Raw genomic sequence first — 27,532 nt, forward strand, 5'->3', positions numbered from 1 at the left:
GGCATCACATGACACTGAACCTGGACTCTATTTTATTCATGTTGGTCACGTGTTGATTTTATTCATTTTTTATGTAGGTGACCTGGGACCTAACTACTTACTTGGACAATTGTCTACCTAGTAGTGGGCCTACCTAATAGGAGAACTACCTACCTACTGTGGGGACCTATCTACCCACTTACTGGAGGTACCTATCTACCAAATGAGGAATCTACCTGTATACTGGGGGACCTGTCTACCTACTACAGTGATGGAGAACCTGCAGCCCTACAGCTGTTGCAGATTCCATCCTGCCTGGGGGGGCCGCAGGAGCCCCATCCCTGAGTTACTAGAAGAACTATTAAATCTAACCTGTTGATAGCTCCCTAGTGGGCACGGGGAGCTGAGGAATAAGGTATGTCTGTTACCTTCATCCTCGGTACCATTTACGTGCTGTTTATTCTAAAGTCCTCTGCCCGATAAGCTGTTAGGAGCACTGGTGGTACCAACCCCAGCCGGCCCTCTCCATTGATAATCGGTAGAAGGGGCAGCTTCCCCCCTAATCATTATCAATCGAGGGGGCAAGCCGGATCAGGGCAGTGGGACCTTTCCCAGTGCTCCTAATGGCTTAGAGTGGGTTCACACTGTGCAAAAGAAGGGTTCGTGGAGTCTCAGTTACGAGTCTCAAAACACGGGAATAGCCAGATATCCCTCCAGTGGAGGAAAGCCTATTACCAAGGGGGTGCCTCCCAGTGGGGAGATCACCAAACCACCCTGATACATAGCCCCTTAAGTCCCACTCGGTTGCGAGTATTGGAACATAAATAGGGAAATACCAGGATGGCCTCTTTTTACGTCAAAGTCTAACTCTGTGGCGAGTATTGCGATATGACAAGAGTTTACCAAGGCAGGCATCCATCCACAGACGATCGTTTTGGGGTAGTTGCCCCTCGTCAGTGTGGAGTAGGATTCTGGCTAACAGGGGCAATGAAAAATAGACCAACAAAACACAGCAATCGCTGAGCTCAGGGAGACCAGCGACAAAAAAATCTAATGGAGTACTCACTGAAGAGTCTCCACTGATGCATTGCCCCCTATAAATTTAAATATGCAAAAGAAGGGTCCGTGGAGTCTCAGTTACTAGTCTCAAAACACGGAAATAGCCAGATATCCCTCCAGTGGGTTCACACTATGTTTCTGCAAAACTTTTTTCTTCATCCATTTTTGCGAAAAATGAATGAAAAATAACAGACTGCACAAACGTAGTGTGAACCCAGCCTTATCAGGCAGAGGATTTTAAAGATAACAGCACATGAATGGCACAGAGAATGAAGGTAAGAGACATACATTCCCACCGTGTCCACTCGGGAGCTATTGTGGTGTTACCCCCTGCAGTGTTATGGCAGAGGTACTGCCTGTCACTTGCCAGATGGTTAGGTGTGACGCCAGTTCTATGGTGGTTGGCCGAGATATAGCCGGGCCCAGTGATGTTATGTCGTGACGCCAGTGCGGTCGGGCACACAGGTATGGTGGCACACCTGCTTTTATTTAAAGGGCCAGTTATACCTTGTTCCCCTCTGGTCAGTGACCTGCCGGGTTGTTGTGGAGTCCCTTGGGCTGTTGTAGTCACTGTGGGCCGGAGTGGAGTAGTGACCCACCTGGACTATTGGTACTGCCACCCACAGACAGGGGAGATAACCCAAGGAATATTCGTGTACTGTGTTGGTGTGGAGAGAGAAATCACAGAGTCTCTTTACTATAAATAAGGTGCGCTTTACTTGGAGACTGTGTATGTACAGCAGGTCACACAGCTTTACCTTGTAATGACACTTTATACTTGATAATACACTTAGGATAAGTTAGGATCCAATCTGTAGTGAGCGGAAGGGAAGCAGTACAGACTGAGTTGCTTGCTGAGAATATAGAGTCAGAAGAGTAGAGAGGAGGATGTTTTGAGAGTCCAGACCCAAGTAGTACTGTGCTCTGCTGGGATGTTAGAGGATGAGGTAGAAATAGAAGAATGCTTAAGAGAGAATACAGAGAAAGAACCACCTATTGCCCTACCAGTGTCGGGGGACCCATCCTAGAGGGGGACACAAGCCCCGGACCTTGTTACCTGGGATGAGTGGACTACTGAGGGTTCCCTGCTAACACCCGCGCTGCGAAATAGAGTTCAAAGGCTTCTAGCAATTTTGCTCTATCCCGATCAGTTCCTAGCTTTCTGCTGTTGTGGATACTGTCCTTCACTGTGACTTTGTGACTAGTCCATGGCGTGGGTTGAGATGATCTCTCACTTGTCCCCTCTAAGGAAGGGTTTAACAATGCATTGTGTCGAGTAGTGTCGAGGAGTGAAGGTTAACTGCATCTTGTCTCTACGAAGCCCAGTGACAAAAGACCACTACACTTCCTCTACCCATGTCACTTCCTATCTACAGCTCCCTATAAGGTGTGCTGTGAATGGGTGAAGAGTGCATACAGAAGAAGTAAAGGGAGAAGTGATAGGACAGAAGAAGAGAACATGCTCATTGGTCTACAGATCCATGTGACATATCAACAAACAATAACCCTTACAGTTCTACAGCTGTGCTTCAACTAAGTATATACATTTGCAATAGCGGCATCTTGTGGTGAAACTTTAACACTACTTCATTACCACTTACTTAGAATAAGTACAGGCTTTTGCGAAGGGCGTAAATACGAACAACACCTGTGGTGGGACACCACACAATCAGCAGGTTAGATTTGTCTAACCCAGGGGTAGGGAACCTTGGCTCTCCAGCGGTTGCAAAACTACAGCTCCCATCATGCCTGTACAGCCAAAGCTTTAGCTTGATAGTTCCCCTTTAAAATGGTGAAGAGCTGAAACACTAAGTAGAAAGCTGCAGAATGTTTCATCATCCAGGGATCTATTTAGGATTATCCCTTTATGGCTGATTTTATATAATTCTTGATTGAGCTTCTTGTTCCTACTAATCCTTCACCTACTGACCCGGCCACATTCTGCAAATCATCCAGATGAACACAAACTTCCAAAACCCACTTAAACCTAAAAATAGGTAATTTTGGCCCATTATTTCCTGGACATCTGCAATGCTATAAGGCAGGCGGCTTCCTGCAAATAATTTACAATGATTGGGATTACAGGGATAGAAGGAAAGATGTCAGGTCTGATTTAGCAAATAATTAGAAGGTAGAAAAAGAAATCCATCTCCATGACAAAGCAGCGTGGCAGCCGAAGTACGCAGCTCACCCGCAGCCCAAACCTGGAATATACTAAAGAAATACTGAAAAAACAAATACATTGATGGCCTATTCAACATGAAGCTACACTGCCAAAATACCGTTGTGCTCAAAAATTTACATACCCCAGTTATTAATACCGTGTATTGCCCCCTATAACATCAATCAGTCTTATGTGGTAGTTGTGGATGAGGCTCTTTTTTTTCTCAGATGGTAAAGCTGCCCGTTCTTGCCAATTTTACAATAATCACATAATGCTCACATAGAACCATATAGTGCCCACATAATACAGACAGATGGTGCCCACATAATACAGGCATACAGTGCCCACATAATACAAATATACAGACACTCACATAATACAGACTTATGGCGCCCACATAATACAGACAAACAGCATCCACGTAATACAGATATCCAGTGTCAACGTAATACAGACATACGGTGCCCATATAATACACACATACAGTGCCCACATAATACAGACATACGGCACCCACATAATACAGATATACAGTGCCAACATAATACAGACATACGGCGCCCAGATAATACACACATACAGGTGCCCACATAATACAAACATATGGTGCCCACATAATAGACTTATAGTTCCCACATAATACAGACATACAGTGCCCATATAATACAGACATATGGTGCCCACATAATACAGGCATAAGGTGCCTACATAAAACACTCATACAGTGCCCAAATAATACAGACATACAGTGCCCACATAATACAGATATGCAGTGCCCATATAATACAGACATATGGTGCCCACATAATACAGGCATATGGTGCCCATATAATACAGGCATACAGTGCCCACATAATACAGGCATATGGTGCCCACATAATACAGGCATATGGTGCCCACATAATACACATATACGGCACCCACATAATACAAACATATAAGTGCCCTAGAATGCCTAGTGATATGGGGAATGCTGTGGATTGCTCGGCAGTGAGGACAGAGCGGGCTATAAATCCATGATAAGTTATAAATTATAAGATCCTATAAGTCATAATATAGAATCTATATAATAACACAAGATGAATGAGCCTGGGGCTTAAGAGTAATGGAAGCCACCAGAGAACACCCGCCGGGCCCGGCCGCTCCCCTGATTGACAGGCCATTTAGCAATAAAATTCTATTTGCTTTCCTTTTTCTATGAGATCCATATGTGCCTTAATCCCTACAATCCCTGACATAGGAAACGTGGAGCCACTGATAGAGATCGCCCTGGAATCCGCACACATCGCCCCAATTAGGTGGGTGACAGCGATGGGTGGAATCTATGAGAAGGAACACAGCCTCATCCCGGCCTAGGGACACAATCTGTAATAATATACTGAGGATGGGGGGCCTCCATCATAGAGGCTGCCAGGAAATCCCTCCACCTGCGGGGCGTGTCATCATCCTCATCCTCATCTCCATCCTCATCATTTATCACGCTTGTTGCAGCTCAATGACACACAGTTCACTTCAGATCTTCACTTTCTGTTCCTTTCACCAGGGAGCAAATTCCAGACGTGCCTGGGGAGACTGAGCTTCCAGGAAAGCCGGCCCTCCCCGGGGCTCATTCCCACACAGGACAAAGGGGTGAATGGGCGCTGCCGCCTGCGCTGCCCTGTTCTCATGGCAGCCACTGATTGTGCCGGGTCACTGGACCACCACTAACTAATCCCCCCATACACAATGGCCAGACCCAGTGTTACTATCTGTCACGTGAAGAATCAAGTACTGAGCAAAGTATCAAGTCTATCCGAACAAGTATACAAATGTTATAAATATATAAATGATGAGGAAATTGCAAATTTGGTCTTATTGATAATGAATTGTGTAATTGTTACATTGTATCCATTATATCCTAGAAGTGTGAGCAGCTGTGCCTGATGGTGATCCTGAAACATTGCTCCTATCTGGAACATAGATGAATAAAATCACTTCAATAAAATAATTTCTTCTATCTATCTATCTATCTATCTATCTCCTATCTATCTATCTATCTATCTATCTATCTATCTATCTATCTATCTATCTCCTATCTATTTATCTATCTATCTATCTCCTATCTATCTATCTCCTATCTATCTATCTATCTATCTATCTATCTATCTATCTCCTATCTATCTATCTATCTATCTATCTATCTATCTATCTATCTATGTATCATCTATCTATATCATTCCATCCATCCCTCTATAATCACATATGTACAGTACCTGTCTTCTCTCTTGAGTTCTTATGGCTCATTCCCTTCATTCTCTGGCTGCTTTGTGGATGTATCACTCCTCCAGATATATCAATCACATCAGAAGCTTTATCTCTGCTTGGCTGTATATTGAGTTATACATTGTGTAGGACACTATTGTCTAGAAATCAAAGCCAGTGACTCATGTAATCTTTCTGCATTCCTATATGGGAAAGTGAATTCCAGACCCTCTCCAGTATACAGTCCATGAGATCTACCGCAGACATCATATATAATGGCAGCCGTCGCTTACAAGAAGCATCCTCAGTATAGTCATACAATTAGTTACCTATCCGTTTATTGTCTATCTATCTATCTATCTATCTATCTATCTATCTATCTATCTATCTATCACATATCTACTTATCAAATTTTTAATGTTAGAATATTTTGTTTAACTAACTCCAATGCGCAGCTTTCTTAAAGGGCCAGTTACCACTTTTAATTACACATACTTTTAAACAGGTACAATATAGTCCAAAACATTAACCCATGATCACACTGCACGATCCTCACTGTAATCATCCATGTTGTTCCTGGTCACAGACCCTCCAGATAATTTTCACCCTGCAAATTAGTTAATCAGAAAATTGCAGATGAACAAATTTGAAGAATTCAAGACAAGAAATGTCATCCCCTTATAACCTGCGCACAGTAGAGTCACTTGTCATACCTTCTCCATCAGTGTCACCCGAGTCACTATGTTACTATGGAGAGACTGACAAAGGCGAGGCTGACATCCCACCATAGTCATCGCGTAAATGACAGATACGCGTAATAATAATAGACGCGTCCCCCGAACGTGCATGAAAAGACAGCGAGAATACAATGTGACAAAATTAATTGGTTTGACATTTGTTAAATAACGTTCATTTGTTTCACACAATGGGCACGAAAAGGTTGATTTCTAAACTACGGGGAACGTAAGAGCGCAACCCCCTCCCCCGCACTGCGGTGAACAAGGATTGTCAATAGTAATTAGTTATTTTGTCATCAAGCATTTAAAATAATTATAGGATTGTGAATTTCATGGAAGAAGATGTGTCATGTGCAGAGTTATGGATTGTAAAAATTCTCTTCCTTGAAGCTTCTCATCCTATAGATCTGGAATGTCCCTTTAAAGTGAAACCCAAACCTTTAGAAGGAAGAGGCTGTCACACTGGGTAAAAAAAAAAGTTGCCTTCAGTTCCAGGTCTGAAGTATTGAAATCGTTACCTGTTGCTTGCTTTCTGCACCTCTCTGCCTCATTGCTTAATGTTTCTCTCCATTTAGACCAATAATGTATGCCTATAATTCTACCTAATAACAGCCTCACATTTCCATGCCCAAACTTTCCTGTCTCTTTCCTATCACATTCCTATTCCCAAAACCACAATAACACTTTTTGGGTGTATAGGTAAAAATTATGAAAATCGTGCAGGAAAGAGACCCAGTGGAGGAAACCTCTAGGAAACCATGGCTGAAGGACTGCCCTTCCTTTGGCCTAATCAAGTTAAAATGAAAATTGTATACAGTGCCAGATAAACAATGACAATATACAAAATAGAAAAAAACATGCATCATTAGGCTATGTTCACACTACATAAGTTTCGTAGTAATTATGGCTGTTGTAACAACGGCCGTGATTACTACGGAACTTACGTAGTGCTGCCTTCTAAGGAATCACGGCTAGAGTGTATACACATAGTATACACTCTGGCTGGGATCCCTAGCATCGCCGTAAAAAACTGACATGTCATTTTTCTGCGGCTGCTATTCACTGAACAGTGGTCACAGAAAACCTATCAGTTCACACAATGGAGCGTGCGGCTACGGCAGCATGCTCTATTGTGTGCAGCGGGGAATGCGGATACGGGTGCTCACAGATGCACCCGCATCCGAATTCAGTGGCAGTGAAGATCATCCGGCCGGTACTGCAGATCTTCTCTGACACCGGCTGTTCCGTGACCCGGGTTATGGAACGGCCAGTGTCTTACGCTGTCGGAACATGGCCTCATCCAGATATTTTTTTTAATCAAAGAAACTCCAAAAATAGAGACACCAGGAAAATAGTCACAGTTGCCTTATAAGATGATATGATAAAATAGCCAGACAGTTACTTACTCCTCCTCCTCATCTTACTACCACTACTATTTGGTCAGTAGTACAGCAGGAATACCGTCTATCCTCCGGGGTGGAACTCCCTCAGACTTCCTACCCTTTGGCTTTCACTGTTTATGGAGCCCTAAATGCATAATACCATAGGCTGCTTCTATATTAGTGTAGTGTTTATAGATCAGGACTATCATTCATATACCCTCCATTGTAATGTCATCGGCAGAGATCTATTTTCATGCCGCAATGAGTGATTGCTTATTGTTCTGTCACTGTGCACACTGTACTTTTTATATAAACAGCGACAAATGTCACATGGGAGGTCGGAATGGGGGCTTTAATTATAGACTGAGACAACTTCAAAGGGAAGACGTAGAGATATGTCCGGTCCTCGTAAGTCGTCTGCTGAACACAAATACCTAGTGCAGTGACAGTCCTGACCGTACAAGTGTCTGCCCAGACTATGGCTCCTAAATAATATTCAGAAACTTAGGTTATTTTGTGACATAGGACAATCTATTCAGTAGAATATCACTCCATACACCACATCTGTTTTCTAGAGAGCATTGACATCACTGAGAATACAGTATATCAATCACTAGAGAGCAGTGACCACTGAGAAGACAGCCAATCCAACACTAGAGAGCAGTGACATTACTGAGAATACAGCCTATCCATCACTAGAGAGCAGTGACATCACTGAGAATACAGCCTATCCATGACTAGAGAGCAGCAGTGACATCACTGAGAATACAGCCTATCCATCACTAGAGAGCAGTGACATCACTGAGAATGCAGCCTATCCATCACTAGAGAGCAGTGACATCACTGAGAATACAGCCTATCCATCACTAGGGAGCAGTGACATCACTGAGAATGCAGCCTATCCATCACTAGAGAGCAGTGACATCACTGAGAATACAGCCTATCCATTCACTAGAGAGCAGTGACATCACTGAGAATACAGCCTATCCATCACTAGAGAGCAGTGACATCACTGATAATGAAGCATATCCATCACTAGAGAGCAGTGACATCACTGAGAATACAGCCTATCCATCACTAGGGAGCAGTGACATCACTGAGAATACAGCATATCCATCACTAGAGAGCAGCGGTGACATCACTGAGAATACAGCTTATCCATCACTAGAGAGCAGCAGTGACATCACTGAGAATACAGCCTATCCATCACTAGAGAGCAGTGACATCACTGAGAATACAGCTTATCCATCACTAGAGAGCAGCAGTGACATCACTGAGAATGCGGCCTATACATCACTAGAGAGCAGTGACCACTGAGAAGACAGCCTATCCAACACTAGAGAGCAGTGACATCACTGAGAATGCAGCCTATCCATCACTAGAGAGCAGTGACATCACTGAGAATGCAGCCTATCCATCACTAGAGAGCAGTGACCACTAAGAAGACAGCCTATCCAACACTAGAGAGCAGTGACATCACTGAGAATGCAGCCTATCCATCACTAGAGAGCAGTGACATCACTGAGAATACAGCCTATCCATCACTAGAGAGCAGCAGTGACATCACTGAAAATGCAGCATATCCATAAATACAGAGCAGTGACATCACTGAGAATAGTCTAGCCATCACTAGAGAGCAGTGACATCACTGAGAATACAGCCTATCCATCATTAGAGAGCAGTGACATCACTGAGAATGCAGCCTGTCCATCACTAGAGAGCGGTGACATCACTGAGAATACAGCCTATCCATCACTAGAGAGCAGTGACATCACTGAGAATGCAGCCTATCCATCACTAGAGAGCAGTGACATCACTGAGAATACAGCCTATCCATCACTAGAGAGTGGTGACATCACTGAGAATACAGCCTATCCATCACTAGAGAGCAGTGACATCACTGAGAATACAGCCTATCCATCACTAGAGAGCAGTGACATCACTGAGAATGCAGCCTATCCATCACTAGAGAGCAGTGACATCACTGAGAATACAGCCTATCCATCACTAGAGAGCGGTGACATCACTGAGAATACAGCCTATCCATCACTAGAGAACAGCGACATCACTGAGAATACAGCATATCCATCACTAGAGAGCAGTGACATCACTTAGAATACAGCCTATCCATCACTAGAGAGCAGTGACATCACTGAGAATACAGTCTATCCATCACTAGAGAGCGGTGACATCACTGAGAATACAGCCTATCCATCACTAGAGAGCAGCAGTGACATCACTGAGAATACAGCCTATCCATCACTAGAGAACAGCGACATCACTGAGAATACAGCATATCCATCACTAGAGAGCAGTGACATCACTGGGAATGCAGCCTATCCATCACTAGAGAGCAGCAGTGACATCACTGAGAATGCAGCCTATTAATATGCTGCTACAGCTAATTTGCATGCTGCCCCCATGTTCTGTACATTTTGGTGGTATCACGGCCTCCAGAAAGCGGCTCCTTGTGGCTTAATATATAGAGCTCTGCCTCCCATGTATTACAGACAATCAGTGGCAATGTTATTTCTTTGCTTGGACTAAATATAAAGATGACCTGAGGATAAGTGAGTGGAGCAGTCAGAGCTCTACCAAACATGGAGCAGAATCCACATACTAAATACTGAGCATCTATAGAGATGAATCCACAGGCAACAATAACAAACTGCAATGACAATATAAACACTGTCATATTCCTCATCACTCTCCCCGCACCTGGTCTGCTTCTTCTCCTTCTTACTCAGATTCAGGAATGAGGGTATTCAAGAATCATACCTAGTATCCAAAAGAACCCAAAATAATAATAATATAATACAATAATATAACCCACAGTAATACTGACTGTACATCCAGATGAGAAACCCCAAAGATACCCAAGTTATACCAGCATGCTCCATATTTCTATATACACAAGATGTTTAACTTATACCAGCTGTACATATATAAGTATACACAGGAGATACCCAGGTTATACCAGCTGTACAAATATATTATACAGGGAATAACCAGGTTATACCAGCTGTACATATATAATTGTATACAGGAGATACCCAGGTTATACCAGCTGTACATATATAATTGTATACAGGAGATACCCAGGTTATACCAGCTGTACATATATCATTGTATACAGGAGATACCCAGGTTATACCAGCTGTACAAATATATTATATACAAGAGATACCCAGGTTATACCAGCTGTACATATATAATTATATACAGGAGATACCCAGGTTATACCAGCTGTACATATATAATTGTATACAGGAGATACCCAGGTTATACCAGCTGTACATATATATTATATACAAGAGATACCCAGGTTATACCAGCTGTACATATATAATTATATACAGGAGATACCCAGGTTATACCAGCTGTACCTATATTATTATACAGTATATTACTATATACAGGATGATATATAAGCTAACCACCATCAGCTATTTTACCCCCTCCCCATAGATGTACACTGGGGTCAGCAGAGTATATGACCCTGTTACATTGCTCTAGAATTGACTTATCCCTAATGGGAGCAATGTATTAAGCATACAGGTATCCAGTATTGTGATCCTTCTCTGGAGGGTCAGGAGTTTAGATACAGGACTGATCCCGTCCTATCAGGATGACATATATATATATATATATATATATATATATATATATATATATATATATATATATATGTTGTGTATGTGATTGTAGACATTTGTATTCCGCTATAGATGGGAAAATCGTATCTTCTACATTCCTTGCCCTCAAACCCTTTTATCAAAGAGCATCTGCTGTATGTCTCATCCTATCACTTCCTGCTGCTGATCCCATCTCTGCTCTGCGGCCACTTCACTTGTTTCACTTTTGGTTCCATCACATGTGATAGGAGATTTCATTTCAGATACAAGAAAACATGAAAGCGACCAGAGAGCAATAACAAAAGACATAAAGAGACTAACTACACCACAAAATGCAAAGTTAAAAGCTGGAGGTCACATGAAGATGTCAGAATGGCAGAATATTTCATAGGGGGCAGTATTATAGTATTTATACAACATGGAGAGAAAGGAGCTGCTGCACATCACACCTATGGCTGACACTAATGCCTCTTGGCTACATTTAAAAACCAATGCCAGGATGTTGGTATATAATTTGATCAAACCATATTACCTCATGTACCACGTGCAGGTCCCCTGGTTCACATGGGTCCCTACACTAACTCCACACCGTGTCGGTCAGCGACCAATAACCGCGCAAAGCAAGCACAAACAGGGAAGGGAGGCCATGGAATGGCCCTGCAACCCCAATGTCACAGGACCAAACCCAAAGTGTTCCCCTTCGTAGGACCCACATGACCCAATTTAGCAGGATACACCTGTGCTCACATGTCAGTACCTCCTATCTTTCCCATTCTATCTGCAGCAGTAATGGTGAGTGCAAGAACATATTCATACTTGTGTTGTTTGGCGGCAGCTTTCTCCGCCGATGGTGCCAACTGAGTTTTGGGGGGGGGCACTTTGGGTTTGGTCCTGTGACATTGGGGTTGCAGGGCCATTCTATGGCCTCCCTTCCCTGTTTGTGCACGCTTTGCGGGGTTTGTGGTCGATGACCGACACAGTGCCCAGTTAGTGTAGGGACCCATGCGAACCAGGAGACCGGCACGTGGTACATGGGGCAATATGGTTTGATCAAATTATATACCAACATCCTGGCGTTGGTTTTTAAATGTAGCCGAGTGGCATTAGTGTCAGCCAGTTTGGAGCAGTATTATAGTAGTTAGGGATGGTCCGAACCATAGCCATAGGCTGTATCCCAGTTTTCCAGGCGATACTCCCGCCGGATCCGCCCGCTCCACGGAGCGGGCAGACAGCGGGAATCTGCTGCCGAGCGTTCGGGTTCATACGAACCTGAACCTCGGCAGGTTCGGACCATCCCTAATAGTAGTCATACTCTTGTACATAGGAGTAGCATTATTGTAGTTATATTCCTGTATATAGGAGCAGTATTATAGTTGTTATATAAATCCAATAGAAAAAGATGACCCGCATCGGTAACTGTATATATATGCCGAATTCAATTCCCTATCGCTAGAATCCCTGGATTATCGGTGTTGGTCAGGTGTATGGTGCCCAGGTAGAAGTGAACAGCATCAAGTTGTTATATTCGTATACAGAAGCAACAACTTTATAGCTAGTGTTTTCTTGTCTATAGGGGCAGTTTTATAGTGATTAATTACTGAGCAATTATCGATTGTATGGATTCGGCTCCAGTATTTTCAGAATTCAATGTTTCAGAGGAACTTGTCTGTTTATAGTTGAATGTGTTCATATGGTGTCCACCCCAAGGTTCTTAACTCTGATCAGTGATTGCTGCTCCCCTTGATGGATCTGTATAACCAATCCCTCCCAACAGGAGATGCTCCTGATAATTGGAGAATGGCCAATGTTATCCCTATCCACAAGAAGGGCAGTAGAGAAAAGCCTAGTAACTACAGGCCAGTTAGCTTAACACCTGTAGTAAAAATGATGGAAACACTTCTAAAAAAGGAAGATAATGCATCACCTAAGAATCAACAATTTGATGGATCCAAACCAGCATGGCTTTACTGCTGGCAGATCATTTCAGACTAATCTCATTGATTTCTTCGATTACGTCACAAAAGTGCTGGATGAAGGTGTAAGTAAAGACTTCAGAAGAGAAGGATTTAGGGGTAGTGATTTCTGACAGCCTTAAATTGAGTCACTAGTGCAACCAGGCGGAAGGGAAAGCTAATCGTATGCTGGGCTGTATATTATAATGGTATTCTGGGCTGTATATATAATGGTATGCCGGGCTGTATATATAATGGTATGTTTGGCTGTATATATATAATGGTATGCTGGGCTGTATATATATATAATGGTGTGCTGGGCTATATATATATATATATATAATGGTGTGCTGGGCTATATATATAATGGTATGCTTGGCTGTATATATATAATGGTATGCTGTTCTGTATGTATATATATATATATATATAATGGTACGCTGGGCTGTATATATAATGGTATGCTCGGCTGTATATATAATGGTATTCTGGGCTGTATATATATAATGGTATGCTGGGCTGTATATAATGGTATACTGGGCTGTATATATATATATATATATATATATATATAATGGTATGCTGGGCTGTAAATATCATGGTATGCTGGGCTGTATATATAATGCTATGCTGGGCTGTATATAATGGTATGCTGGGCTGTATATATATAGGTACGCTTGGCTGTATATATAATGGTATGCCGGCCTGTATATATAATGGTATGCTGGGCTGTATATAATGGTATACTGGGCTGTTTATATATAATGGTATGCCGGGCTGTATATATAATGGTGTGCTGGGCTGTATATATAATGGTATGCCGGGCTGTATATATATAATGGTATGCGTGGCTGTATATATATAATGGTATGCTGGGCTGTATATATAATGGTATGCTTGGCTATGTATATAATAGTATACTGGGCTGTATAGCTAGAGGTATAACTAGTAAGAAGACGAAGATTGTGATCCCGCTGTATAGAGCTCTAGTGACATCACATCTGGAATACTATGTCCAGTTCTGGAGGCCTCACCCACAGAAAGAACATTGATAAAATAGAATGATTCCAAAGACGGCTAAAAAAAAGGTGGAGGTTGTCTAAATTTGTATAGTCTGGAGGAAAGAAGGGAAAGTGGGACATGATCAAAATGTTTATATGTTACAGGACTAAATGAGGTTCAAGGTTTGTAAGAAAAAACTGAATTCAAGAACAAGAGGACACAGTGAGAGGTTAGTCGGGAGAAAAAGCGGAAACAACATGAGAAAATATTACTTTACTGAAAGAGTAGTACATGCTTGGAGGAAACTTACAGCAGATGTGGTTGGTAAATCTACAATAAGAGGCCATGTTCACAAGGCGCAAGAGACCGGCCGTTCCGTGACCCGGCTGGGTCACGGAGCGGCCGGTCTCTGAAAAGATAATTCGGGCCGGTACTGGCCGGATGATCTTTCCTGCCGCAGAGTTCTGATGCGGGCGCGCCTGCATCAGAACTCACCACAGCACACTATGGAGCGAGCGGCTGGAACCGCTCGCTCCATAGTGTGCACTGACAGGGTTCTCTGCGGCCGCTATTCAATGAATAGCAGCCGCAAAAAACTGACATGTCAGTTGTTTGCGGTGGCACTAGGGGTTACGGCCAAAGCATATACTATGTGTATACGCTCCGGCCGGGACCCCATAGACAGCAAGCCAACATATTTTTTCGTATTAACTACCGCCGTTGTTGCAATTGGCAACAACGCCTGTAGAAATACGAAAAAATATGTTGTATGAACATAGCCAGAGAATGTAAATCAGCATGTATATATATATATATATATATATATATATATATATATATATATATATATCCTAAGATAATAGGAAGGGAAATACTAGAAGGGCAGACTAGATGGACCAGGGGGCCTTTTCTGCCGACAATCTTCTATGTTTTGCTGAGTAATTAGTATATCAAGTTCAGTCTGGACAACACCTGAGTGGTCCCGAATACCCTTTGTTTTCTCTGAGCCTTGTCTTTTCCTGCTACTTTCCAATCCAGCTAGATCCGGTCGTTATTCAGGATATTATTCCACGTTTTCTTTAAGATCTTCTGTATTTCAGCTTTTCCATGTTATAAGACGTAGCAGTGTTCTAGCTAATGAAAGATATTACAGGGATTAGTGATTTATAACTTTGCAGCGATAGAAGACGGAGACATTAGGAAATTTCTCTCATTTTTTTTTCTGGAATCTTTAAATAACATTGAATGTCAAGTCAAGTGCAATAACCTGTATTAGAGCAGCCTGTCTCTCGCTGTCACTGACAGGCGCTGGTGGCTGCGCATACGTATGACGACTGTATATTGGCAGTAATATCTTATTGACTATGGGGGAGATTTATCAAACATGGTGTAAAGTTAAACTGGCTCAGTTGCCCCTAGCAACCAATCAGATTCCACCTTTCATTTTCCAAAGAGTCTCTGAGGAATGAGAGGTGAAATCTGATTGGTTGCTAGGGGCAACTGAGCCAGTTTAACTTTACACCATGTTTGATAAATCTCCCCCAATGACTCCATAGATTAGAGAGGACTACACCTTAGTTTAGCCCATCACTTCTTTAGTGAGTCTCAGGCAATTTTTTTTGTGAACCAGGATGAACTGGATGAACAAGTTAAAGCTGAACTGATTTTGTGTTTTACTCACTGTATTATTTCTATTACTTTTATGTTCTGTTGATTTTCATTGTTTTCTTTCTAGATTTTGTTCCTGTTTGTGTGTGTCGTAAATAATGGGAAGGTCTACTGGCTAAAGGCAGAGAAAAAAATCCCAGATTCTGTCCCCGTGGCGGCCGTGGATCTGCGAGCAGCTTGGGGCATTACTAGAGCTCAGCAGATTTCCTGTAAACCAGAGATGACAACAATGACAGCTCAGAGTAAATAAACATAAAGGTGAATGGAGGAGAAGCATACGGCTGTGAGAGACAAAGGGGGTCACTCAGCTTTCCTAGAGTCGAGAATAACAAATCTGTCTAATTAGTAAGTCTTAAAGGGGTACTCCGGCGAAAATCCTTTTTTTTTTTTTTTAACCAACTGGTGTCAGAAAGTTATACAGATTTGTAATTTACTTCTATTTAAAAATCTCAGGTCTTCCAGTACTTATCAGCTGCTGTTTGTCCTGCAGGAAGTGGTGTATTCTTTCGAGTCTGACACAGTTCTCCCTGCTGCAATCTCTGTCCATGTCAGGAACTGTCCAGAGCAGGAGAGGTTTTCTATGAAGATTTTCTACTGCACTGGACTGTTCCTGACATAGACAGAGGTGGCAGCAGAGAGCACTGTGTCAGACTGGAACAAACACACCACTTCCTGCAGGACATACAGCAGCTGATGAGTACTGGAAGACTTGAGATTTTTAAATAGAAGTAAATGAAAAATCTATATAACTTTCTTAAACCAGTTAACTCGAAATATTTTTTTTTGTCTGGATAACCCCTTTAAAGGAACATTCCTTATACCCTGTGCTTTGTTTTAAATAAATTGGGGGATGGGAATTGTCTATATGATGGAGATAGTCGAGTATAATGCTCTTTCGCAGCTCCCATACAGAAGTGTAGTGGTATACATGTCGACCCACCACTTATATCAAAACAAAGACATTGAAGACCCATTGTAGAGATCCCAGGAAGAGGGATTCATCCACTTCATCCAACATAGACACCTGGTTGTAGTTGTGGCCCCTAAGGGTACTATCACACTGGACGATAATCGCCCGATTCGGCCGATTATCGCTCCATGTAATAAATACAATGATCAGCCGATGACAATGATCATCGGCTGATCGTTGATATAGGTTTGGACCTACGTGTAATAGCGGTGTGCAGCCGGCGACTGATGATATACATTCCCCATCCACACTCAAGGGCTGCTGCTGCGGTCTTCTTCTCCCCGTGTCCTGCGCGCTCTAGCTTCAGAGTGGCCTGTCAGCTGACAGGTTGCCCGGCCTGTGATTGGCTGATTATCTAGAAGATCGCTGCTCGTTTACAGGTATCATCGGGCCTCCATCGTCCCGTGTAATACCACCCTTATGGTAATAAGTGTGACCCAATTCACTTTTATTGGCAACAATGTTTGGGTGCATGGCCTGTGTTGCATCTAAAGTTGCTGAGTAGCCCAAACCTAATGACTTTAAATCTGTTTTCTCACACCCCAATGTGAGCTCAGACCCCACGGCAGGTGACCTCATGGGCCCCATAGCAGCTGCATGGGCCGCCTCTATGGGTCATACACCCTAAACAATAGCTGGAACAGGAACTGTTAAGTATCTAAATGACGTGGATACTCAGGAGCGGGGAAAGCTTTAAAAATGCTACAGTAAATTTTGTCACCCAGCTTTCCCAGAAACAGATATCACTGTCATCATAACAAGACTGGAGTGAAAATTTCTGATTATTTCGAGATTTAAAGGTGAAATTCTCACAAAATTGGGATAAGATTCACACATCGCTAGTGGGAACACTGCAATATGGCCAGTGAATGCTGTTGAACATGCTGAGAGTTGTAGTTTTGCAACAGATGGAAACCTACAGGTTCACTGTGAGCAATGTGAAGCTTTTTACGTAGTGGAAGCACACATTTACAGGAATGGGTGTCCTTCTGAGCCGAAATCCCCCTACGTGAAAACTTCCAGGGTGGTCTTGCTATTTACTGTACTTTGTGGTAGTTTTTAAAGGGCACTCATGTGTTCAGAACTTCTCCACCCGGTGTGGGGACTTCCCTGCTGCCAGTCCTGGGCAGTACGTTTCATTTTCGCTTTGCGATTCTTACTACGTACGAGGCCCATGTGATCTACCCAAACCACAATCCTCGTCTGCAGGGCGATTCTTTCCACATGTGACCCACTTCACATAGAAAACAACACGCGTGGCTTCGTGCTCTACTCTACATTCAAAGCTTTCTTTCATCTGGCAACTACAGGATCTGATAATCCAGAATGCCCCGTAATCCGCCACCTGTCACATAGGTGTCAAACTCACGGCCCTCCAGCTGCTGCAGGACTACAATTCCCATCATGCCTCGACAGCCGAAGCCAAAGCTTTGACACCTGTTCTCAGAATTGGCTGCTATCACTTTGCAGATTTCTTGTCTTCTGCTTCCATTCTATATCCATGTAGATTTGTCCCAAACTATTTGGATTATCACATTTTCTGGATTATTAGGGACCAGATGGAATTCATGTTGCTAAATGTTTGCATTACATGATAACAGCGCCCCTAGTGGCCAGACAGGGAAGTTGGAAATACAGTAGGTAGAAAAGTCAACACTGAACTTCCATAGGGTAATGCGTGAGATGCAGCTTGTAAGGGGATACATGTATATTCTGTCCTTCCAGGTAGAGAGACTACATGCTTTACTATAACATACTGGTGCTGGCATTGATATAAGCAGGTGCAAGAGCCTGGCAGTGATATAAGCATGTGCACTGTGGTCCTAGAATCTTTCACATGTGTTTGGTGTCAAGGGGCTGAGTGCTGTTGTGACTCAAAGCCTTAACAAGGTTATTTTCTGGGATGTTCATTTAGTGCCACCTAGAGTGAACTGCAACCATCAAGCTTCTGTGCCACTTATAAAATTTCTTACCAGCCTTTTGTGATATAAAAATAAATGAACAAAATCATCTGCTTTTACCAATATGATGGGGACAATCACTGGGTCATGCTCCACCAGCACAGACCCTGCATTAGGCATCACACAAATATCACTTCTGCCCAGGGTGTCTGATAGCTTCCATTGCAATTACCGGACCATGATGGATTCAGAACACTCTAATGGGACTATATAAATGAGGAGTATCCCTTTAATTTGTGCATGGGTGTGGTCAGATGCCGGTACTATGTATGATGTCTTTTCTCTCCCTGTGTAGTAATCCTGACAATGATGGATGACAGATGAGCTGTATCCTAATAAATATGGATTCATTGTCTCTAATAGCTGCCTCAGCTGTGTGTAAGCAATGGCCGCACCTCCCATGTGCACGATAACAGCGTATAAATGGACAGCAGACAGGGGACATGTCCTAATAAAAACATTCGACAGCAAGCACTGTATACGCTATATACACTATAGCATCCAACTTCCCAATAACCAAACCTATCATGGGTGCAAAATATCAGGGAGCTATAGGGGGCGCCACACCAGGAGCTGCATCCTAAGGGGCAAAAACTCCAGTATCTTGAATGACATATAGTAGGCTGATGCTTTGTTTTCGACCATTTTTGCAACCACTTGTGACATTGTAGCAAACAGGACAGAAAATCCTTACAATTTACAACATAAAGTGGATTTTAAAGGGAACCAAATTTATATATGTCCTATACTCTTGGGGTCACCCCTTTTTACATTACCTATATCAAGGAAATTGAAGCCACACTCTCTTCTGCTGCCCGAGCTTGTAGAAGACCTAGGCAGTGCAGAGTCCTATCTAGTGGCCATGTGCAGCTCGGACTAAGGGTAAATTTACACTGACGGATCTGCAGTGGATTTTACGTTGCGAATTCGCAGCAAAATCCACGGTGGATCCTATGCAGAGTACTTTCAATGCTTGCTTCGGGGACTCCCGGCGTCCTCACGTCCCGTTCCCGTCCCGTCCCCGAAGCAAGCAGGAGCGCGGAGCAGTTAATGGCGCTGTCACGTACATACTCCCAGCAGAATATAAATTCAGCTGCGAGTATGTATTTACATTAAAAGTCATCGGCATAGGATCTGGAGTGGATTTAGATGCGAATTTCGCAGCATAAAATCCGCTGCGGATCCGTCCGTGTGAATTTACCCTTTAACTCAGTTTGAAGGTCCTTTTGAGTGCATTAAAATTATGAAAAGTTTCTTGATTTTGTCAAAATGATGAATGTATCTCTTGTGCCCCCATGATAACACTTCTGGTCAGCTTGCCTTGCCATAGGAACATTGTATAAAGTCAGCGCCCCATCCTCATCATGTTCACCTTTTCCTTAGTTGGTGGATAATGATACTTTACTTTATATCATGTTTGTCATGTCATTTCCTAATGTATCCATTGGTCCCTAACACCAAACCTTCTCAATATTAGTTACTACAGATGTAAGTGAGTAATATTGGGAACTTTGCTGTGACCCTAAAAATAGGGGCTGTAAATCAAGTTACCCCTTTAAACGCTCATCCCCTCATGTCTGGTGTAGACGTTTCTCTGCAGATGCGGTAACCACAGACCAGACTGTAGGTAATAGTTGCACTTGATGCTGGTGAAGGACATGACACAAAGTTCTGTCAGGATAACCCCCATCAGGCTCCGCCCCCTCCGCCCGCAGTAAACAATGTTGACTCTATCTCGATTTCGGAAGGAATGTGATTTCATCCAGTTACGACTGACACTGACAATTAACCGGATTCCGCAGGCAGCGTTCTGGGGTCAGGGGGTCCATTCCCAGCAATGTGCAGGCAGTGATGCTAGCCCGGGGCCATCCTCTCAGTGCTGGGTGACTGGAGATGTGTCTGCCGCTAATGCAATTTAAAAAACCTTCTCTTAACATGGATTTTCATCGCTTTAATTTTAACTTAGAGACCGGTAAATGGCTGCACTCTCTCGATGTCTTTGAAGTTGCAGCGGACGGGGCTCAGGTGGCCACTTAGGCCGCACTCTATATAATTCAATAAATGCCCATCCCCCCATCCCACCCCTCTGGAGTTTACAGTGAAGGTTAAGTACGTCAGACTTGGGACCCTCAGACTGGAGCCAGTGTCATCCCAGCTGATAGTACTATAACTACTCAGCTGCATGCTGCATGTGTGTAAATTGTTGTAATATGACCAACTATGATAAGAGGAGGACGACTTATCCTGAGCTGACTCCTCTAGTGATCAAGTGCATTTCTATATTGACTAGGTGCATTATTTGCCTATTAAGGCTACGTCCACACAACGTAAAATTTCTATTAATCCCGTCATTAATTGAAATTTCACGCTACATTACAGTCAGAGGGAATCCAGGCTGGAGTGTATACACATAGTATACACTCCGGCCGGAATCCCGAGCGTTCACAGTAAAAACTGACTTGTCAGTTTTGTGCGTCCACTATTCATTGAATAGCGGCCACACAACACTGACAGCTCACACAATGGAGAGTGCGGCTCCGGTGAATTGGGATGCGGAAGCACAAGGATCCCAATTCAATTGAATTGAAGTTCATCCAGTTGGTACTGCAGTACTAGCTGGGATGATCTTCACAGACACCGGGCGTACTGTGCCAGAACGGCCGGTTTCTTATGTAGTGTGAACCTGGCCTCATTGTGTTGAGTGGAAATGCTGAATTTTTCGGGTTCTGCAACGTTCTCCAAATTTGAATGCTCGGCATTTGACTCCTGGTTGCTGCAGAGGTCAGATGCCGCCCTAGGGAGTCCTGGAGAACATGGATACAGCCTATGGCTCTCTGTCCAACACTACCTATGAACCAAACCTTTGAAGATGATCAACCTTGAAGTTTTACATAAAAGACCATTTGGAGTGCATGAAAATTGTGAAAAGTTTTTCAAGAACTTTTTCTCTTTGCTAAGTGCTCAGTGATGCATGTATCCCTTGTGACCCCATGATAATACTTCTGGCCAGGCCACCTGCCTTGTCCAGACTTTCCATAGGACGACTGTATGGATACATGTTTACATCATATTTGCATTGTACTTTTGCCGTTTGCCATTGTATCCATTAACCCCAACCAACAGTCGTTTTGGTCTTCGTTTGGGGGGGTTCTATTATGTTGCTAAATGGAATATTGCACATTACAATAGTGCAAATGTATACCATGCAATTTACACATCATAGGAGTCCCTGTATGATAGATCATCCATAATAGCTATATGGCTGAAGAATATGTTGGGCCCAGTATGAAAAGAGCCAATGACAAGGCTGATTAGCCAGAGCAGAGGGCAGGAAGTGTTATCATGGGTGCACAGCTGCAGATACCAGGCTGTGCTCATGCTGGGAGTTGTAGTTTTCTCACATATGAATAGCCGCAGGTTGCAGGCCACTACCTTAGATGAACCATTCCTCAGGATTATTTTTATAATAAGCTTGGGGAGGGGAGCGTGCGGCTCCTTCTCTGCGCCAGACACACGGCTCTATTAAATCTTACATTCCCCGGAGAGCCAAGGAGAGAGGGGTGTAGTAGGGGAGGTTTGGACTGGAAAACCTCCTGCCTACAGCTCTGGTTTATGATCCTGTTCATTACTGAGACATCTGTAAAATAATGTGAGAAACTAAAGGAATATTGTGTTATAATGACCGGTACGTTATACAGTCAGCGGGGGAGAGAGGCTGCGGATTTACAAGGTGCGCTAGGGTCGGCTGCATCTACCAGGGAAGCAAAAGCCAAAGGAGAATGAAGAGAATCCGAAAAGACGTCATCTATGCAGCGTCTCCCTGATGTACCGACTGTTTGTGAGCTGCTGGGAGACATTTGCTGCAGCACTCAATCTGCACTGAAATCCGCAACACAATTCCAAACCTAATTCAGCAGGTTTTGGGGCAGCTTTGCTGCAGTGGATGTCAGAAACTGCAACAAATTCATCTAATGTGCATTTACCCTTAAAGCGAATGTAACAGTACTATCCACATATTAAGCTTTTTATACGAACTTATGGGCACCGCTGGGCTGATTCAAGTCACCCAGAGGAGGGGATATCAGTGCACTGGGGAGCTAGGACCGCCTCCAGTGCACCGAGCGACCTCATTCGCATACTTACAAAACTGCAGATTGCAGGATTCAGGCAGTGGATTAAAAAAAAAGTAAAAGGTGCAGTGGCGCCCATAAGGTCGTAGGAAAACTGGCAGAATTCCGTGGTGCAACTCTTAATGTCAATTCTTCTGAGCGGAGAAGTGCGGAAAAAGGATGACCCCGCCTGTAAGACAGGGAGGCTGGTGGGATTCGGCAGGATGGCGGGAGTCATACAGCCATACATGTCATACTGACAGTTTTACTCCGTGTGAACTGGCCCTAAATTGAACTTATACATTCGCTTTGAGCTATGTTTTTCTAGTCTATATTCACATTACGTAAAAGTACAGCCGTTGTTGCCATCGACATTGCCTATTCCTCTATGGCAGCATTTCCCAACCAGGGTGCCGCGGCACACTGGTGTGCTGGGAGAACCAGCCAGGGTGCCGCGGGATCCCGGTGGAAAATGTGCGCTGTCACTTTAAGCATCCCGAGAAGCTGCGGCCGCGCAGCTTCTCAGGATGCACAGATCACTTTGATGTTCCGCCCGCACTGTGAGCATAATGTAGGAGCAGGAAGTGTCAGCATCCTGCGCCTACATTCACTCCCATAGGCTGCCGCCACTTCATGCCAGCAGCCTATGGGAGGCCGGGACGTGACCTCTCCGGCAGGCGTGATCATGTGACGTCATCACACCTGCCGGAGGTCCCGTCCCCGTGGCTCGCAAGATGGAGCCAGAAGAGGAGGAGGAGGAGAGCTTCTGCCTGCAGCCACAGCGCGGATTAGGTGAGTAGGATGTTTGGTTTTTTTTAGGGGCAGAGCAGGGGGCATTATTAGTTCATGGGGGGCACCTCTGGGGGCATTATTAGTATATGGGGGCACCTCTGGGGGCATTATTAGTTCATGGGGCACCACTGGGAGCATTATTAGTATATGGGGGCACCTCTGGGGGCATTATTAGTTCATGGGGGCACCACTGGGGGCATTATTAGTATATGGGGGCACCTCTGGGGGCATTATTAGTTCATGGGGGCACCTCTGGGGGCATTATTAGTATATGGGGGCACCTCTGGGGGCATTATTAGTTCATGTGGGCACCTCTGGGGGCATTATTAGCTCATGGGGGCACAGCAGGGGATCCTACATACAGGGGGCATCTCACATTCCTACTCGCTTTACTGCACATAACACCAAACAGCGCAGTTACTATGGGAGCCTACAGGAGGGAGAAAGGAAAGGAAGTTGCTAGAAATGTGCGGAGCCTAAATTGTTTGTCTCGCAGGTTCTGAAGAGATGAAAAGTAACTGGAAGAAATCATCATGGAGGACTGGACGGGATGGAGAGGAAAAGGGAAAGTGACGCCTCAGATCAAAGAAGACGTCACCTGTGAGTCACTGTATGACACTTTTCTTTTTTTTCCAAGGGGTGCCCCGAGGTGGAAAAGGTTGGGAAGCACTGCTCTATGGGATCCCGGCCGGAGCGTATACACATTGTATACGCTCAGGCTGGGATCCCATGTGGTGCGGCAAATAATTGACATGTCAGTTTTCTGCGGGCGCAATTCAATGAATTGCGGCCGTAGGAAACCCTGACGGTGCACACTATGGAGCGAGCGGCTCCGGACGCTTGCTTAATTGTGGGCTGTGGGAGGTTCTGATGCGGGCGGGTGCAGGTGGGAGGTCCTGATGCAGAACCCTGCGGACGTAAAGATCATCCAGCCGGTACTTAAGTATATCGTTCCGTGACCCGGCTGGGGTCACGGAACGGCCGGTCGTTCACAGCGTGTGAACATAGCCTTAACCTTTTTTTCAAATATTTTGGCAAGCAGATTTGTATAGGGTTTTGTTAACTTCTTTTTTATTTTTATTTTAATTCGGATCTGCATGAAATGTTCAAATCTGCAACAAATCTGCCTCAATGTCAATTTGGGGAGAATTTTTCCATTGACTTTAACAAAAAAATTGATGGGGGGGTGGGGGAGCTTTTAACCCTTGGAGGACCAAGTCCAAAATTACCGGGCCTGGCCCCCACTCGCTATGAAGCTTGCTCCACTCCGGAGCGCGCTTCATAGCGGGATAATCACCCATAAGAAAATGTGTTAATGTAGACATGGATTTCTGAGTTCTTTTATTTTTTATAATTTTTTTTATTATATTTAAAGGGGAACCATTAGCAGGTTAGACGAGTCTAACCTGCTGATAGCCACCCTATTGCACACAGGGCGCTGAGGATAAAGATATGTCTCTTACCTTCATTCTTTGCGCCGTTCCTGTGCGGTTAGCTGTGAAATTATCTGCCCGGAAAGCCATTAGGAGCACTGTGGGCGGGGCTACCCAAGTTTGCAATTAACGAAAAAAAGAGGGAAAGGGATGCACAGCCCAAATAGGAACACTCCGGGTGCTAAACCTCTACATAGAAAAAACTCATGTTATACATGACAGAAAAAGATATATAGAAACACCGGTAAGCACACTATGAAAATGAGGAAAAAATTCATAGTTTATTAAAGATCACAAATACAAATAATGTAGCAACCAAACATGATTAAACCCCCCTTAAAAACAATTAAAATCATCCCACATGATCCAATAGTTGTCAGGGAAATAACCAACAACTAACTCTCCTAACTAACTTTTAACATGACAGTAACACTTTAAATTTCATCCACTTTTCTGCTATGGGATTGCTGCACAGCTTACACTAAAAACATCCAGTATAAAGCTGGTGCCAGTATAAGGGTCCAATTCCAGGGCCGAGCAGGGCCCGATCAACGATGTAAATGAGCGCCAGATCTGCTAGATCGGCGCTCTTTTCCTGGGCCTATTCCACGGCCCGACAATCGTTAGCGAGGGCTGCAGGGACATCGTTACCGATGTCCTTGCAGCCCTTGTTTCATACATTACCTGTCCAAGCGCAGGTCTTCTCCTTCTCCCGGTCCCGCGCGGCAGCATCAGCTTCGGAGCAGACAGACCGCTCAGCCAATCACTGGCTAGGACCGCCGCATCCAGTGATTGGCTGAGCGGCCTGTCAGCTCAGACAGGCCACTCCGAAGCTGATGCTGCTGCGCGGGATTGGGAGAAGGAGCGCAGGAGAGGAACTGCGCCTGGACAGGTAACGTATGATGTTTGTGAAATCGTCAGTCGCCCACCACGCCCGCTATTCTACGTAACGATGCGCTGTTGGCGATCAATGATTTTATGTTTGAACCTAAATGAACGATCGGCCGATGACACAATCATCAGCTGATCGTTCTCTCTATTCCACGGAGCGATAATCAGCCGAATCGGGCCGATTATCGCTCCGTGGAATAGGCCCCTAAGGGAAACATCTAGTCCTGACTACCAGTGACATCACCTATACATTAGGAAGCAAGCTAGGCGAGCAGGAGCTCCTAAAGGGACACTAACTATAAAGAGGCCATACAGATGACCAATACTAAGTGCCCCCCCTTGGTCCATCTGCCCTATACTGTTGGTTGCACCTTAAACATTACTCATTGTATATTATTATGGCCATTATAAGAACGTTAACATTGTTACATTAATTCTCCCTTCAAATTAATTCAGTTACTTCTTAGTCTTAAAGGGACAGCTACCTGAAAATGAAAAATCTGCAGGGTACTGCTGTCAATGTGTCAATTCCGACCAACGATGGGGGTGGTTGTCCTGGACCCTCTAACAATACTAGATGGAGCGGGTGGAGGTTCTCTAGGATGGAGCGTCTTATACATCTCAGTTAATATGGTGGCTCCCGGCCAAGTCCAGCGCTCGCGTTCTCTGCATTTACGAGATTAATGCCATAAAGAGCCTCATCTTTTATTGCACTGTTTTTAATTTGCTTTCACTTATTTATGCGCCGGTCGATTCGTTTTCAACCCTCATCATTTTTCCTCTCTTTATTTCTGGGTGTTTTTTTTTTTTTTTTTTTTTTAGTCGGATGTCGTTCTTCTAGAATATTTTATTTTACTATTAGGATGTTTCTAATCAGTTTTACGTTATGTTATCTAATAACTTTATTAGGGATGGCTTTAGAATCCAGACTGAAAATGCACTGCAGACTCCATATAATTTCTGGTGTTCGGGTGGAGCGCTCCTTTAAAGGGAATCTGTCAAGGTGAAAGTACAGTCAAATCTGCAGGCACCGCTATATAGAGCAGGAGGAGCTGAGCAGAGTTATATATTGATTTATGGGATTACTTGTCATCTGTTCGTTAAACTCTCCAAACATTCTGGGCTAAGGAGTCATGTGGGCGGTCCTGATTGACAAGTTTTTCATATGAACATTTATACAAATAGCTGTAAGTCAATGAGTAGGACCGCCCACATGACCACTTGAGATGAGATTTAAACTAGATATACTCATTTCTTTTATGTTTTGTTTAAATACTTTATGATCACTCATAGGTTCCACACAACATATGCTAGAGTCAGTGATTAGCATGGATAGCCTCGATTACTGTATGTACACAGTGACCTCACAAGCAGAATAGTGAGTGCAGCTCTGGAGTAGACTGGAGGATAGGCGGGTGTGGTCACTCTCAGTGTGTGTAGGTGTGTCTGTCTGTGCTCCTGAGCTCCAGAGAGAGCGGCTGATTTTCCACCTGCCTTTCCCAGGAGTGTGGCAGGCTCCTGGGAGAGGCTTTCAGCATGGATCCCCGGGAATCCCAG

At 43.9% G+C, this 27,532-nt stretch overlaps 1 protein-coding gene across 2 annotated transcripts in view; it reads left to right on the forward strand.

The window, feature by feature from the left end:
- FGGY (FGGY carbohydrate kinase domain containing) overlaps window positions 1-27,532 on the forward strand; it is a 381,964-nt gene that overhangs the window by 134,418 nt on the left and 220,014 nt on the right. Inside the window, exon 1 of one of the 2 annotated variants that reach the window (XM_069981328.1) lies at window positions 15,949-16,077. The exons of the other annotated variant lie outside the window; for it this stretch is intronic. The gene's annotated coding sequence lies outside the window, so the exon portion shown is untranslated. Of the gene's footprint in view, window positions 1-15,948; window positions 16,078-27,532 lie in introns of those variants that run through there. 2 annotated transcript variants of the gene reach the window in all.

This window comes from Dendropsophus ebraccatus, chromosome 8, assembly GCF_027789765.1.
Source record: "Dendropsophus ebraccatus isolate aDenEbr1 chromosome 8, aDenEbr1.pat, whole genome shotgun sequence".
NCBI lineage: Eukaryota > Metazoa > Chordata > Amphibia > Anura > Hylidae > Dendropsophus > Dendropsophus ebraccatus.